Source organism: Petromyzon marinus, unplaced genomic scaffold (genome assembly GCF_048934315.1).
Source record: "Petromyzon marinus isolate PM22_M1 ecotype Great Lakes invasive population unplaced genomic scaffold, UKy_Petmar_22M1.pri1.0 PM_Scaffold_74, whole genome shotgun sequence".
Taxonomy (NCBI): domain Eukaryota; kingdom Metazoa; phylum Chordata; class Hyperoartia; order Petromyzontiformes; family Petromyzontidae; genus Petromyzon; species Petromyzon marinus.
Window position 1 is genome coordinate 242,067 of NW_027423682.1, and position 14,805 is coordinate 256,871.

General features: G+C 46.4%; 1 protein-coding gene and 1 long non-coding RNA gene across 2 annotated transcripts in view; both read right to left on the reverse strand.

Moving 5' to 3' along the window:
• Positions 1-14,805, reverse strand: part of LOC142905335 (sodium/potassium-transporting ATPase subunit alpha-3-like) — a 141,950-nt gene that overhangs the window by 84,920 nt on the left and 42,225 nt on the right. The gene's annotated exons all lie outside the window — the stretch shown is intronic.
• On the reverse strand, positions 7,409-14,615 carry LOC142923817 (uncharacterized). The gene is made up of 2 exons (XR_012940871.1): positions 7,768-14,615; positions 7,409-7,704 (listed from the first exon to the last, which is right to left on the reverse strand). It is a non-coding gene; the product is annotated as an uncharacterized LOC142923817 (long non-coding RNA).

The window sequence follows — 14,805 nt, forward strand, 5'->3', positions numbered from 1 at the left end:
GGGAGAGAGAGACACGGAGAGAGAGACACGGGGAGAGAGACACGGGGAGAGAGAGAGACACGGGGAGAGAGAGACACGGGGAGAGAGAGAGACAGGGGGAGAGAGAGAGACACGGGGAGAGAGACACGGGGAGAGAGAGACACGGAGAGAGTGACAGAGAGAGAGACGGGGAGAGAGACACGGGGAGAGAGACACGGGGAGATAGAGACACGGAGAGAGAGACACGGGGAGAGAGACACGGGGAGAGAGAGAGACACGGGGAGAGAGACACGGGGAGAGAGAGAGACACGGGGAGAGAGAGACACGGGGAGAGAGAGACACGGGGAGAGAGAGAGACAGAGAGAGAGACACGGGGAGAGAGAGAGACAGAGAGAGAGAGACACGGGGAGAGAGAGACACGGGGAGAGAGAGACACGGGGAGAGAGAGAGACACGGAGAGAGAGAGAGAGACACGGAGAGAGAGAGACACGGACAGAGAGAGACACGGGGAGAGAGAGACAGAGAGAGGGAGACGGGGAGAGAGACACGGGGAGAGAGACACGGGGAGAGAGAGAGACACGGGGAGAAAGAAAGACACGGGGGGAGAGAGAGACACGGGGAGAGAGAGAGACACACGGGGAGAGAGAGAGAGACACGGGGAGAGAGAGACACGGGGAGAGATACACGGGGAGAGAGAGACACGGGGAGAGAGAGACACGGGGAGAGAGAGACACGGGGAGAGAGAGAGACACGGGGAGAGATACACGGGGAGAGAGAGACACGGGGAGAGAGAGACACGGGGAGAGAGAGACACGGGGAGAGAGAGAGACACTGGGAGAGAGAGACACGGGGAGAGAGATAGACACACAGACAGACACACAGACAGACACACAGACAGACAGAGAGACAGACAGACACACACAGAGAGAGAGACTCAAACAATGATACAATGAATGTGAGAATCTAATTGCCTGCCAGCATGAAAACTCTCTCTCTGTGTCTCTCTCGATTTGTCTGCGTGTAGCAGGAGGCTCGTGAGGGACGCTGCTACTGGGCTAGTACCAAGCTAGGTGCACCTTGATGTAGCTGCAGGGCAGTGCCAGTCTAGGTGCAGAGTGAGACATGGTAGGGGATACAGGTGGTTCACCTAGCCTGGCCCAGCAGTACAACCCATGGCACCTGCTGGGTCTATCCCGTGACCTCCTCCTGCACCTAGCCTGGCACAGCAGTCAACCGTGGTGGTGTTCAATAAACATCGGCACCAGGGGAGAGACAAAGGCGGCCGGGCGTGGTGGTGGTGGTGGTGCTGGCCACCCACCCCCTCTGTGAGTCTAGCCACAGTGCTGGAAGCCAGAGGCTAAATGGGGTAGCTTTGTCTGTGTCTGTGTGAAAGCACTTGCCCCTACAGCCCTGCTAGAGGCTACCTGGGGTAGCTTTGTCTGTGTCTGTGTGACCGCACTTGCCCCTACAGCCCTGCTAGAGGCTACCTGGGGGAGCTTTGTCTTTGTATATGTGTGTGTCTGCGTTAGTCCATGTATATGGGTATGTAAACATTTAGACATGCACATGTAGAATGACCATGCACTATTGATCCATGCACACACACACATGCAACAGATAGAGTCTACATCATGGACGGTCTCTATGTTGTAGACTGTATCATTAGGAACCAAATCTAATACGAAATGTTATAACATAGACTTAAATGTTAAAGTGTCTACCCATAGACTTCAATGTTAAAGTCTCTACCCATAGACTTCAATGTTAAAGTGTCTACCCAGAGACTTCAATGTTAAAATGTCTACCCATAGACTTCAATGTTAAAGTGTCTACCCATGGACTTCAATGTTAAAGTGTCTACCTATAGACTTCAATGTTAAAGTGTCTACCCACAGATTTCAATGTTAAAGTGTCTACCCATAGACTTCAATGTTAAAGTGTCTACCCATAGACTTCAATGTTAAAGTGTCTACCCATAGACTTCAATGTTAAAGTGTCTACCCATAGACTTCAATGTTAAAGTGTCTACCCATGGACTTCAATGTTAAAGTGTCTACCTATAGACTTCAATGTTAAAGTGTCTACCCACAGATTTCAATGTTAAAGTGTCTACCCAGAGACTTCAATGTTAAAATGTCTACCCATAGACTTCAATGTTAAAGTGTCTACCCATGGACTTCAATGTTAAAGTGTCTACCTATAGACTTCAATGTTAAAGTGTCTACCCATAGACTTCAATGTTAAAGTGTCTACCCATAGACTTCAATGTTAAAGTGTCTACCCATAGACTTCAATGTTAAAGTGTCTACCCATAGACTTCAATGTTAAAGTGTCTACCCATAGACTTCAATGTTAAAGTGTCTACCCATAGACTTCAATGTTAAAGTGTCTACCCATAGACTTCAATGTTAAAGTGTCTACCCATAGACTTCAATGTTAAAGTGTCTACCCATAGACTTCAATGTTAAAGTGTCTACCCATAGACTTCAATGTTAAAGTGTCTACCCATAGACTTCAATGTTAAAGAGTCTACCCATAGACTTCAATGTTAAAGTGTCTACCCATAGACTCCAATGTTAAAGTGTCTACCCGTAGACTCCAATGTTAAAGTGTCTACCCATAGACTTCAATGTTAAAGTGTCTACCCATAGACTTCAATGTTAAAGTGTCCACCCATAAACTTCAATGTTAAAGTGTCTACCCGTAGACTTCAATGTTAAAGTGTCTACCCATAGACTTCAATGTTAAAGTGTCTACCCATAGACTTCAATGTTAAAGTGTCTACCCATAGACTTTAATCTTAAAGTGTCTACCCATAAACTTCAATCTTAAAGTGTCTACCCATAGACTTCAATGTTAAAGTGTCTACCCATAGACTTCAATGTTAAAGTGTCTACCCATAGACTTCAATGTTAAAGTGTCTACCCATAGACTTCAATGTTAAAGTGTCTACCCATAGACTTCAATGTTAAAGTGTCTACCCATAGACTTCAATGTTAAAGTGTCTACCCATAGACTTCAATGTTAAAGTGTCTACCCATAGACTCCAGTGTTAAAGTGTCTACCCATAGACTTCAATGTTAAAGTGTCTACCCATAGACTTCAATGTTAAAGTGTCTACCCATAGACTTCAATGTTAAAGTGTCTACCCATAGACTTCAATGTTAAAGTGTCTACCCATAGACTTCAATGTTAAAGTGTCTACCCGTAGACTTCAATGTTAAAGTGTCTACCCATAGACTTCAATGTTAAAGTGTCTACCCATAGACTTCAATGTTAAAGTGTCTACCCATAGACTTCAATGTTAAAGTGTCTACCCATAGACTTCAGTGTTAAAGTGTCTACCCATAGACTTCAATGTTAAAGTGTCTATCCATAGACTTCAATGTTAAAGTGTCTACCCATAGACTTCAATGTTAAAGTGTCTACCCGTAGACTTTAATGTTAAAGTGTCTACCCGTAGACTTTAATGTTAAAGCGTCTACCCATAGACTTCAATGTTAAAGTGTCTACCCATAGACTTCAATGTTAAAGTGTCTACCCATAGACTTCAATGTTAAAGTGTCTACCCATAGACTTCAATGTTAAAGTGTCTACCTGTAGACTTCAATGTTAAAGTGTCTACCCATAGAATTCAATGTTAAAGTGTCTACCCATAGACTTCAATGTTAAAGTGTCTACCCATAGACTTCAATGTTAAAGTGTCTACCCATAGACTTCAATGTTAAAGTGTCTACCCATAGACTTCAATGTTAAAGTGTCTACCCATAGACTTCAGTGTTAAAGTGTCTACCCATAGACTTCAATGTTAAAGTGTCTACCCATAGACTTCAATGTTAAAGTGTCTACCCATAGACTTCAATGTTAAAGTGTCTACCCATAGACTTCAATGTTAAAGTGTCTACCCGTAGACTTTAATGTTAAAGTGTCTACCCGTAGACTTTAATGTTAAAGCGTCTACCCATAGACTTCAATGTTAAAGTGTCTACCCATAGACTTCAATGTTAAAGTGTCTACCCATAGACTTCAATGTTAAAGTGTCTACCCATAGACTTCACTGTTAAAGTGTCTACCCATGGACTTCAATGTTAAAGTGTCTACCCATAGACTTCAATGTTAAAGTGTCTACCCATAGACTTCAATGTTAAAGTGTCTACCCATAGACTTCAATGTTAAAGTGTCTACCCATAGACTTCAATGTTAAAGTGTCTACCCATAGACTTCAATGTTAAAGTGTCTACCCATAGACTTCAATGTTAAAGTGTTTACCCGTAGACTTCAATGTTAAAGTGTCTACCCATAGACTTCAATGTTAAAGTGTCTACCCATAGACTTCAATGTTAAAGTGTCTACCCATAGACTTCAATGTTAAAGTGTCTACCCATAGACTCCAATGTTAAAGTGTCTACCCATAGACTTCAATGTTAAAGTGTCTACCCATAGACTTCAATGTTAAAGTGTCTACCCATAGACTTCAATGTTAAAGTGTCTACCCATAGACTTCAATGTTAAAGTCTCCCAGCGGGTTCAATCTTAGCCCGATTCTGGTCCGAGGCTGTTGCTTGAACCCATCCGCTTCAAGATCGTATTGATATATTAATCTATAAATATATAAATACGATAGAGCAGAGAGAGAGAGAGAGCGAGCGAGAGAGAGAGAGAGAGGCAGCAGAAACATTTTGCGCAAAAATGGATAAATTAAAATCAAAATCGAAATAAAAAATGATCCCGGATTGAACCATCAGGACGAGCTTTTCTTTTTTCCCCCATTTCAACAATCGTAATGGTAGAGTCCAATAATATACCCACCCCCCCCCCCTTTATAAAGCATACAATGGTACAGTCCAATCATATACCCACCCCCTTTAAAAAGCATACAATGGTAGAGTCCAATATTATACCCACCCGTTCTAAAAGCATACAATGGTAGAGTCCAATATTATACCCACCCCCCTTCTTAAACCATACAATGGTAGAGTCCAATATTATACCCACCCGTTCTTAAAGCATACAATGGTAGAGTCCAATATTATACCCACCCCCTTTATAAATCACACAATGGTAGAGTCCAATATTATACCCACCCCCTTTATAAATCACACAATGGTAGAGTCCAATATTATACCCACCCACTTTATAAATCACACAATGGTAGAGTCCAATATTATACCCATTCTCCCCCATTCATAAAGCATACAATGGCATAGTCCAATAATATACCCCCCCCCCCTTCTTAAACCATACAATGGTAGAGTCCAATATTATACCTACCCGTTCTAAAAGCATACAATGGTAAAGTCCAATATTATACCCACCCCCTTTATAAATCACACAATGGTAGAGTCCAATATTATAGCCACTCTCCTCCCTCCATAAAGCATACAATGGTAGAGTCCAATAATCCAATAATCCCCCCCCACCTCCCTTCATAAAGCATACAATGGTAGAGTCCAATATTATACCCACCCCCTTTATAAATCACACAATGGTAGAGTCCAATATTATACCCACTCTCCCCCATCCATAAAGCATACAATGGTATAGTCCAATAATATACCCACCCCCTTTATAAAGCATACAATGGTAGAGTCCAATATTATACCCACCCGTTCTTAAAGCATACAATGGTAGAGTCCAATAATATACCCACCCCCTTTATAAATCATACAATGGTAGAGTCCAATATTATACCCACTCTCCCCCATCCATAAAGCATACAATGGTATAGTCCAATAATATACCCACCCCCTTTATAAATCATACAATGGTAGAGTCCAATAATATACCCCCCCTTCATAAACCATACAATGGTAGAGTCCAATAATATACCCACTCTCCCCCCTTCATAAACCATACAATGGTAGAGTCCAATATTCCCCCCACCCCTTTCAAATATCACACAATGGTCGAGTCCAATATTATACAATCGCCCCCTCTTCTAATAGAACCCAATGGCATGGTCCAATTTTGCTTTTAATATTAATAGCGATGAACATCCCCCTCTCCCTCTGATGCTAATCGATATTGGTCGAGTCCAATGTTAAACAATCCCACCCCTCTTCTAAGAGAACGCAATGGTATGGTCCATATCGCTTTCAATAGTAAATTGGTATTAACAACTCCCCCTCTCGCATGATAGAAGATAATTATCGAGTCCCACGTTAAACAATCCCACCCCTTTCGATTTAAAGCTTCCGTGACTGCAGGGATTCATCTGCTTGGTTCTTTCGGTTAAAGTCACCGCCACGTAGATAGGGAAACAATAAAATTAATAAAAATATAAAACAATAAAATTATTGTAAAACAATAAAATTATTATTCTTGGTTCTTTCGGTTAAAGTCACCGCCACGTAGATAGGGAAACAATAAAATAATAAAAATATAAAACAATAAAATTATTATTCTTGGTTCTTCGGGTTAAAGTCACCACCACGTAGATAGGGAAACAATAAAATAATAAAAATATTAAACAATAAAATTATTATTCTTGGTTCTTAGGGTTAAAGTCACCACCACATAGGTAGGGAAACAATAAAAATAATAAAAATATAAAACAATAAAATTATTGTAAAACAATAAAATTCTTATTCTTGGTTCTTTCGGTTAAAGTCACCACCACGTAGATAGGGAAACAATAAAAATAATAAAAATATAAAACAATAAAATTATTGTAAAACAATAAAATTATTATTCTTGGTTCTTTGGGTAAAGTCACTACTACGTAGATAGGGAAACAATAAAAATAATAAAAATATAAAAATATAATGGTAGCTTTGTCTATGTCTGTGTGACTGCACTTGCCTATACAGCCCTGCTAGAGGCTACCTGGGGGTAGCTTTGTCTGTGTCTGTGTGTGACAGCACTTGCCCCTACAGCCCTGTTAGAGGCTACCTGGGGTAGCTTTGTCTGTGTCTGTGTGACAGCACTTGCCCCTACAGCCCTGCCAGAGGCTACCTGGGGGAGCTTTGTCTGTGTCTGTGTGACAGCACTTGCCCCTACAGCCCTGCTAGAGGCTACCTGGGGGTAGCTTTGTCTGTGTCTGTGTAACAGCACTTGCCCCTACAGCCCTGTTAGAGGCTACCTGGGGGTAGCTTTGTCTGTGTCTGTGTAACAGCACTTGCCCCTACAGCCCTGCTAGAGGCTACACTTAGGGGTAGCTTTGTCTGTGTCTGTGTGTAACAGCACTTGCCCCTACAGCCCTGCTAGAGGCTACACTGAGGGTAGCTTTGTCTGTGTAACAGCACTTGCCCCTACAGCCCTGTTAGAGGCTACTTGGGGTAGCTTTGTCTGTGTCTGTGTGACAGCACTTGCCCCTACAGCCCTGCTAGATGCTACACTTGGGGGTAGCTTTGTCTGTGTCTGTGTGACTGCACTTGCCCCTACAGCCCTGCTAGAGGCTACACTGAGGGTAGCTTTGTCTGTGTCTGTGTAACAGCACTTGCCCCTACAGCCCTGCTAGAGGCGACACTTGGGGGTAGCTTTGTCTGTGTCTGTGTAACAGCACTTGCCCCTACAGCCCTGCTAGAGGCGACACTTGGGGGTAGCTTTGTCTGTGTCTGTGTAACTGCACTTGCCCCTACAGCCCTGCTAGAGGCGACACTTGGGGGTAGCTTTGTCTGTGTCTGTGTAACAGCACTTGCCCCTACAGCCCTGCTAGAGACTACACTGAGGGTAGCTTTGTCTGTGTGTAACAGCACTTGCCCCTACAGCCCTGCTAGAGGCTACCTGGGGTAGCTTTGTCTGTGTCTGTGTGACAGCACTTGCCCCTACAGCCCTGCTAGAGGCTACCTGGGGGTAGCTTTGTCTGTGTCTGTGTAACAGCACTTGCCCCTACAGCCCTGCCAGAGGCTACCTGTGGGTAGCTTTGTCTGTGTCTGTGTAACAGCACTTGCCCCTACAGCCCTGCTAGAGGCTACATGGGAGTAGCTTTGTCTGTGTCTGTGTAACAGCACTTGCCCCTACAGCCCTGCTAGAGGCTACACTGAGGGTAGCTTTGTCTGTGTCTGTGTAACAGCACTTGCCCCTACAGCCCTGTTAGAGGCTACTTGGGGTAGCTTTGTCTGTGTCTGTGTGACAGCACTTGCCCCTACAGCCCTGTTAGAGGCTACCTGGGGTAGCTTTGTCTGTGTCTGTGTGTGACAGCACTTGCCCCTACAGCCCTGCTAGAAGCTACCTGGTGGAGCTTTGTCTGTGTCTGTGTGACAGCACTTGCCCCTACAGCCCTGCTAGATGCTACACTTGGGGGTAGCTTTGTCTGTGTCTGTGTGACTGCACTTGCCCCTACAGCCCTGCTAGAGGCTACACTGAGGGTAGCTTTGTCTGTGTCTGTGTAACAGCACTTGCCCCTACAGCCCTGCTAGAGGCGACACTTGGGGGTAGCTTTGTCTGTGTCTGTGTAACTGCACTTGCCCCTACAGCCCTGCTAGAGGCGACAGTTGGGGGTAGCTTTGTCTGTGTCTGTGTAACAGCACTTGCCCCTACAGCCCTGCTAGAGACTACACTGAGGGTAGCTTTGTCTGTGTCTGTGTAACAGCACTTGCCCCTACAGCCCTGCTAGAGGCTACCTGGGGGTAGCTTTGTCTGTGTCTGTGTAACAGCACTTGCCCCTACAGCCCTGCTAGATGCTACACTTGGGGGTAGCTTTGTCTGTGTCTGTGTAACAGCACTTGCCCCTACAGCCCTGCTAGATGCTACACTTGGGGGTAGCTTTGTCTGTGTCTGTGTAACAGCACTTGCCCCTACAGCCCTGCTAGATGCTACACTTGGGGGTAGCTTTGTCTGTGTCTGTGTAACAGCACTTGCCCCTACAGCCCTGCTAGATGCTACACTTGGGGGTAGCTTTGTCTGTGTCTGTGTAACTGCACTTGCCCCTACAGCCCTGCTAGAGGCGACACTTGGGGGTAGCTTTGTCTGTGTAACAGCACTTGCCCCTACAGCCCTGTTAGAGGCTAACTCGGGTAGCTTTGTCTGTGTCTGTGTGAAAGCACTTGCCCCTACAGCCCTGCTAGAGGCTACCTGGGGGTAGCTTTGTCTGTGTCTGTGTAACAGCACTTGCCCCTACAGCCCTGCTAGAGACTACACTGAGGGTAGCTTTGTCTGTGTGTAACAGCACTTGCCCCTACAGCCCTGCTAGAGGCTACCTGGGGGTAGCTTTGTCTGTGTCTGTGTAACAGCACTTGCCCCTACAGCCCTGCTAGATGCTACACTTGGGGGTAGCTTTGCCCGTCACGGAAAGAATGCATTAAAATTGGACGCGTCAATGAGCTGATTAGAGGAGCTGAGAGAAGCTATTCTTAGAGGCGATGTTCCATTCCAACATAATCCGCGGGCAGCCGACATCGCCAGGAGATGTTGACTACCTCGCCTGGTATACAAGAGGTCGTGGGTTGGATCCCAGACCCTGTCAGATGTTGACTACCTCGCCTGGTCTACAGGAGGTCGTGGGTTCGATCCCTGACCCTGGGAGATGTTGACTACCTCGCCTGGTATACAGGAGGTCGTGGGTTGGATCCCAGACGCTGTCAGATGTTGACTACCTCGCCTGGTATACAAGAGGTCGTGGGTTGGATCCCAGACCCTGTGAGATGTTGACTACCTCGCCTGAAATACAGGAGGTCGTGGGTTCGATCCCTGACCCTGGGAGATGTTGACTACCTCGCCTGGTATACAGGAGGTCGTGGGTTCGATCCCAGACCCTGGGAGATGTTGACTACCTCGCTTGGTCTACAGGAGGTCGTGGGTTCGATCCCAGACCCTGGGAGATGTTGACTACGTCGCCTGGTCTACAGGAGGTTGTGGGTTCGATCCCAGACCCTGGGAGATGTTGACTACCTCGCCTGGTCTACAGGAGGTCGTGGGTTGGATCCCAGACCCTGTCAGATGTTGACTACCTCGCCTGGTATACAGGTGGTCGTGGGTTCGATCCCTGACCCTGGGAGATGTTGACTACCTCGCCTGGTCTACAGGAGGTCGTGGGTTCGATCCCTGACCCTGGGAGATGTTGACTACCTCGCCTGGTATACAGGAGGTCGTGGGTTCGATCCCAGACCCTGTGAGATGTTGACTACCTCGCCTGGTCTACAGGAGGTCGTGGGTTGGATCCCAGACCCTGTCAGATGTTGACTACCTCGCCTGGACTACAGGAGGTCGTGGGTTCGATCCCAGACCCTGGGAGATGTTGACTACCTCGCCTGGTATACAGGAGGTCGTGGGTTCGATCCCTGACCCTGTGAGATGTTGACTACCTCGCCTGAAATACAGGAGGTCGTGGGTTCGATCCCTGACCCTGGGAGATGTTGACTACCTCGCCTGGTCTACAGGAGGTCGTGGGTTCGATCCCTGACCCTGGGAGATGTTGACTACCTCGCCTGGTCTACAGGAGGTCGTGGGTTCGATCCCAGACCCTGGGAGATGTTGACTACGTCGCCTGGTCTACAGGAGGTTGTGGGTTCGATCCCAGACCCTGGGAGATGTTGACTACCTCGCCTGGTCTACAGGAGGTCGTGGGTTGGATCCCAGACCCTGTCAGATGTTGACTACCTCGCCTGGTATACAGGTGGTCGTGGGTTCGATCCCTGACCCTGGGAGATGTTGACTACCTCGCCTGGCTACAGGAGGTCGTGGGTTCGATCCCTGACCCTGGGAGATGTTGACTACCTCGCCTGGTATACAGGAGGTCGTGGGTTCGATCCCAGACCCTGTGAGATGTTAACTACCTCGCCTGGTCTACAGGAGGTCGTGGGTTGGATCCCAGACCCTGTCAGATGTTGACTACCTCGCCTGGTCTACAGGAGGTCGTGGGTTCGATCCCAGACCCTGGGAGATGTTGACTACCTCGCCTGGTCTACAGGAGGTCGTGGGTTCGATCCCTGACCCTGTGAGGTGTTGACTACCTCGCCTGGTCTACAGGAGGTCGTGGGTTGGATCCCAGACCCTGTCAGATGTTGACTACCTCGCCTGGTATACAGGAGGTCGTGGGTTCGATCCCAGACCCTGGGAGATGTTGACTACCTCGCCTGGTCTACAGGAGGTCGTGGGTTCGATCCCTGACCCTGTGAGGTGTTGACTACCTCGCCTGGTCTACAGGAGGTCGTGGGTTGGATCCCAGACCCTGACAGATGTTGACTACCTCGCCTGCTATACAGGAGGTCGTGGGTTCGATCCCAGACCCTGGGAGATGTTGACTACCTCTGTATGTCTCTGTGAGTCTCTGTGGGCCTCTGTGAGCCTCTGTGAGTCTCTTTGAGTCTCTACGAGTCTCTACGAGTCTCTGTGCGTCTGTGAGTCTCTGTGAGTCTCTGTGAGTCTCCGTGGGTCTCCGTGAGTCTCTGTGGGTCTCCGTGTATCTCTGTGAGTCTCTGTGAGTCTCTGTGGGTCTCTGTATGTCTCTGTGAGTCTCTGTAAGTCTCTGTGAGTCTCTATAAGTCTTAGTCTCTGTGAGTCTCTGTGTGTCTCTGTGAGTCTCTGTGTGTCTCTGTGAGTCTCTGTGAGTCTCTGTGTGTCTCTGTGAGTCTCTTTGAGTCTCTGTGTGTCTCTGTGGGTCTCTGTGGGTCTCTCTGAGTCTATGTGTGTCTCTACAAGTCTCTGTGAGTCTCTGTGTGTCTCTGTGAGTCTCTGTGAGTCTCTGTGTATCTCTATTAGTCTTAGTCTCTGAGTCTCCGTGAGTCTCTGTGTGTCTCCCTGAGTCTCTGAGTATCTGTGTGTCTCTGTGAGTCTCTATGAGTCTCTATGTGTCTCCGTGAGTCTCTGAGTCTCTGTGTGTCTCTGTGTGTCTCCGTGTGTCTCCGTGTGTCTCCCTGAGTCTCTGTGTGTCTCTGTGTATCTCTATAAGTCTTAGTCTCTGTGAGTCTCTGTGAGTCTCCGTGAGTCTCTGTGGGTCTCTCTAAGTCTCTGTGTGTCTCTGTGTGTCTCTGTGGGTCTCCCTGAGTCTCTGAGTCTCTGTGTGTCTCTGTGTGTCTCTGTGAGTATGTGAGTCTCTGCGTGTCTCCGTGAGTCTCCGTGAGACTCTGTGGGTCTCTCTGAGTCTCTGAGTCTCTGTGTGTCTCCGTGAGTCTCCTTGAGTCTCTGTGAGTCTCTGTGTGTCTCCGTGAGTCTCCGTGTGTCTCCCTGAGTCTCCGTGAGTCTCTGTGAGTCTCCGTGAGTCTCCGTGAGTCTCTGTGTGTCTCCGTGAGTCTCTGAGTCTCTGAGTCTCTGTGTGTCTCTGTGGGTCTCTGTGTGTCTCCCTGAGTCTCTGAGTCTCTGTGTGTCTCTGTGGGTCTCTGTGTGTCTCCCTGAGTCTCTGAGTCTCTGTGTGTCTCTGTGAGTCTCTGTGAGTCGTCTCCGTGAGTCTCTCCGTGTGTCTCCCTGCCTACAATTTGATTGGCCTCTTCCTCCACTCGCCAAATGCTTCCTACGGCCTCCCCTCTGTGCCTGATCTTGGGGCGCTGTCTGACCGCTGTAACCACCCCCCTCCGCCGGGACATCTGGGACATTGCAAAGCGCTTTTTGGCTTCTCAGATTCGCCCCGCCGATGCTGCCGATGCTGCCGCTTCTGCAAAACGATCTCGGATATCTGCGGTAGCGGCTCGTTTCAAATCGCCCTCCCCTCCCCGTTTGCTCGTCCCTTCCACCGAGTCTATTAATACCAGTTGGCTGTGTCCTCTCTCCCTCTACATATATATATAAAATATATAAATACGTAAAATATATGAATTTATATACGAAGGAGATCTATTTTTTTTTGCCAGTGTTAAAATACGATCAAAGGTTTCAGTTTGGTGGTTTTTTTAACAAAGAAGAAATGGGGGGAAAAATGACCCCCTATTATTACGTAAACATATATCATATTGTGAGCTCTTTCGGTAAAGTCGCCACGTTGAAGGGAAACAATAAAATAATACAAATATAAAACAATACAATTATTGTAAAACAATAAAATTATTATTCTTGGTTCTTCGGGTTAAAGTCACCACCACGTAGATAGGGAAACAATAAAATTAATAAAAATATAAAACAATAAAATTATTGTAAAACAATAAAATTATTATTCTTGGTTCTTTCGGTTAAAGTCACCACCACGTAGATAGGGAAACAATAAAATAATAAAAATATAAAACAATAAAATTATTGTAAAACAATAAAATTATTATTCTTGGTTCTTTGGGTTAAAGTCACCACCACGTAGATAGGGAAACAATAAAATAATAAAAAATATAAAACAATAATTACAAATAATTTTATTGTTTTATATTTTACGTGGTGGTGACTTTACCGAAAGGATCAAGAATATGAATCTCTGCAGTCACGAAAGCTTTAAATCAAAATTTGTAAATATTCTTTGGTCATTTGGTTAAAGTCACTTAGATATATAAAGTTATAAAAATGGTATGAAGTCATCGATTTGGTATTGATCTATCTCTCCCCCCACCCCTCCTTATGTCAGTAATGGACTCGCCCTAAAACCCTACGCAATTGATAGAATATGATACAGACCCATTGATTTGGTATCGATTCATCTCTTGAACCACCCCCCTCCTCATGTTAGTAATGGACTCGCTCAATACGCTATGCAATTGATGGCGTAGACTCACCTCCCCTCTCCTTATGTTAGTAATGGACTCGCCCAATACGCTATGCAATTGATGGCGTAGACTCACCTCCCCTCTCCTTATGTTAGTAATGGTCTCACCCAATACGCTATGCAATTGATGAAGCAGACTAACCTCCCCCCTCTCCTTATGTTAGTAATGGACTCACCCAATACGCTATGCAATTGATGAAGCAGACTCACCTCCCCCCTCTCCTTATGTTAGTAATGGACTCACCCAATACGCTACGCAATTGATAGAATATGATGCAGACCCATCGATTTGGTATCGATGAATCTCTTTAACCACCCCCCTCCTTACGTTAGTAATGGACTCACCCATCGATTGGGCATCGATGAATCTCTTTAACCACCTCCCTCCTTATGTTACTAATGGACTCACCCATCGATTGGTCATCGATGAATCTCTTTAACCACCCTCCCTCCTTACGTTAGTAATGGACTCACCCAAAACCCTACGCAATTGATGGAATATGATGCAGACCCATCGATTTGGTATCAATGAATCTCTTTAACCACCCCCTTCCTTACGTTACTAATGGACTCACCCATCGATTGGGCATCGATGAATCTCTTTAACCACCCCCCTTCCTTACGTTACTAATGGACTCACCCATCGATTGGGCATCGATGAATCTCTTTAACCACCCCCTTCCTTACGTTACTAATGGACTCACCCATCGATTGGGCATCGATGAATCTCTTTAACCACCCCGTTCCTTATGTTACTAATGGACTCACCCATCGATTGGGCATCGATGAATCTCTTTAACCACCCCCTTCCTTATGTTACTAATGGACTCACCCATCGATTGGGCATCAATGAATCTCTTTAACCACCTCCCTCCTTACGTTACTAATGGACTCACCCAAAACCCTACGCAATTGATGGAATATGATGCAGACCCATCGATTTGGTATCGATGAATCTCTTTAACCACCCCCTTCCTTACGTTACTAATGGACTCACCCCATCGATTGGGCATCGATGAATCTCTTTAACTACCAATGATCTCGTCCTGCTGGCGAGTCGGGTCACACACGCGCACAAGCCACTTACACGAGTGAGATCTGTTCCGTGTTTTCGAGCGAGCTCTTCAAATCCGATCTTATGATCGTCCTTCAAAGATGTTTACAAATGACGAGTGGGAGGAGGAGGGGTGGGTGTGGGGTGGGTGTGGGGGGGTGTGGGAGACACACACGCAGACAGACACAGACACAGACAGAGACAGACAGAGACA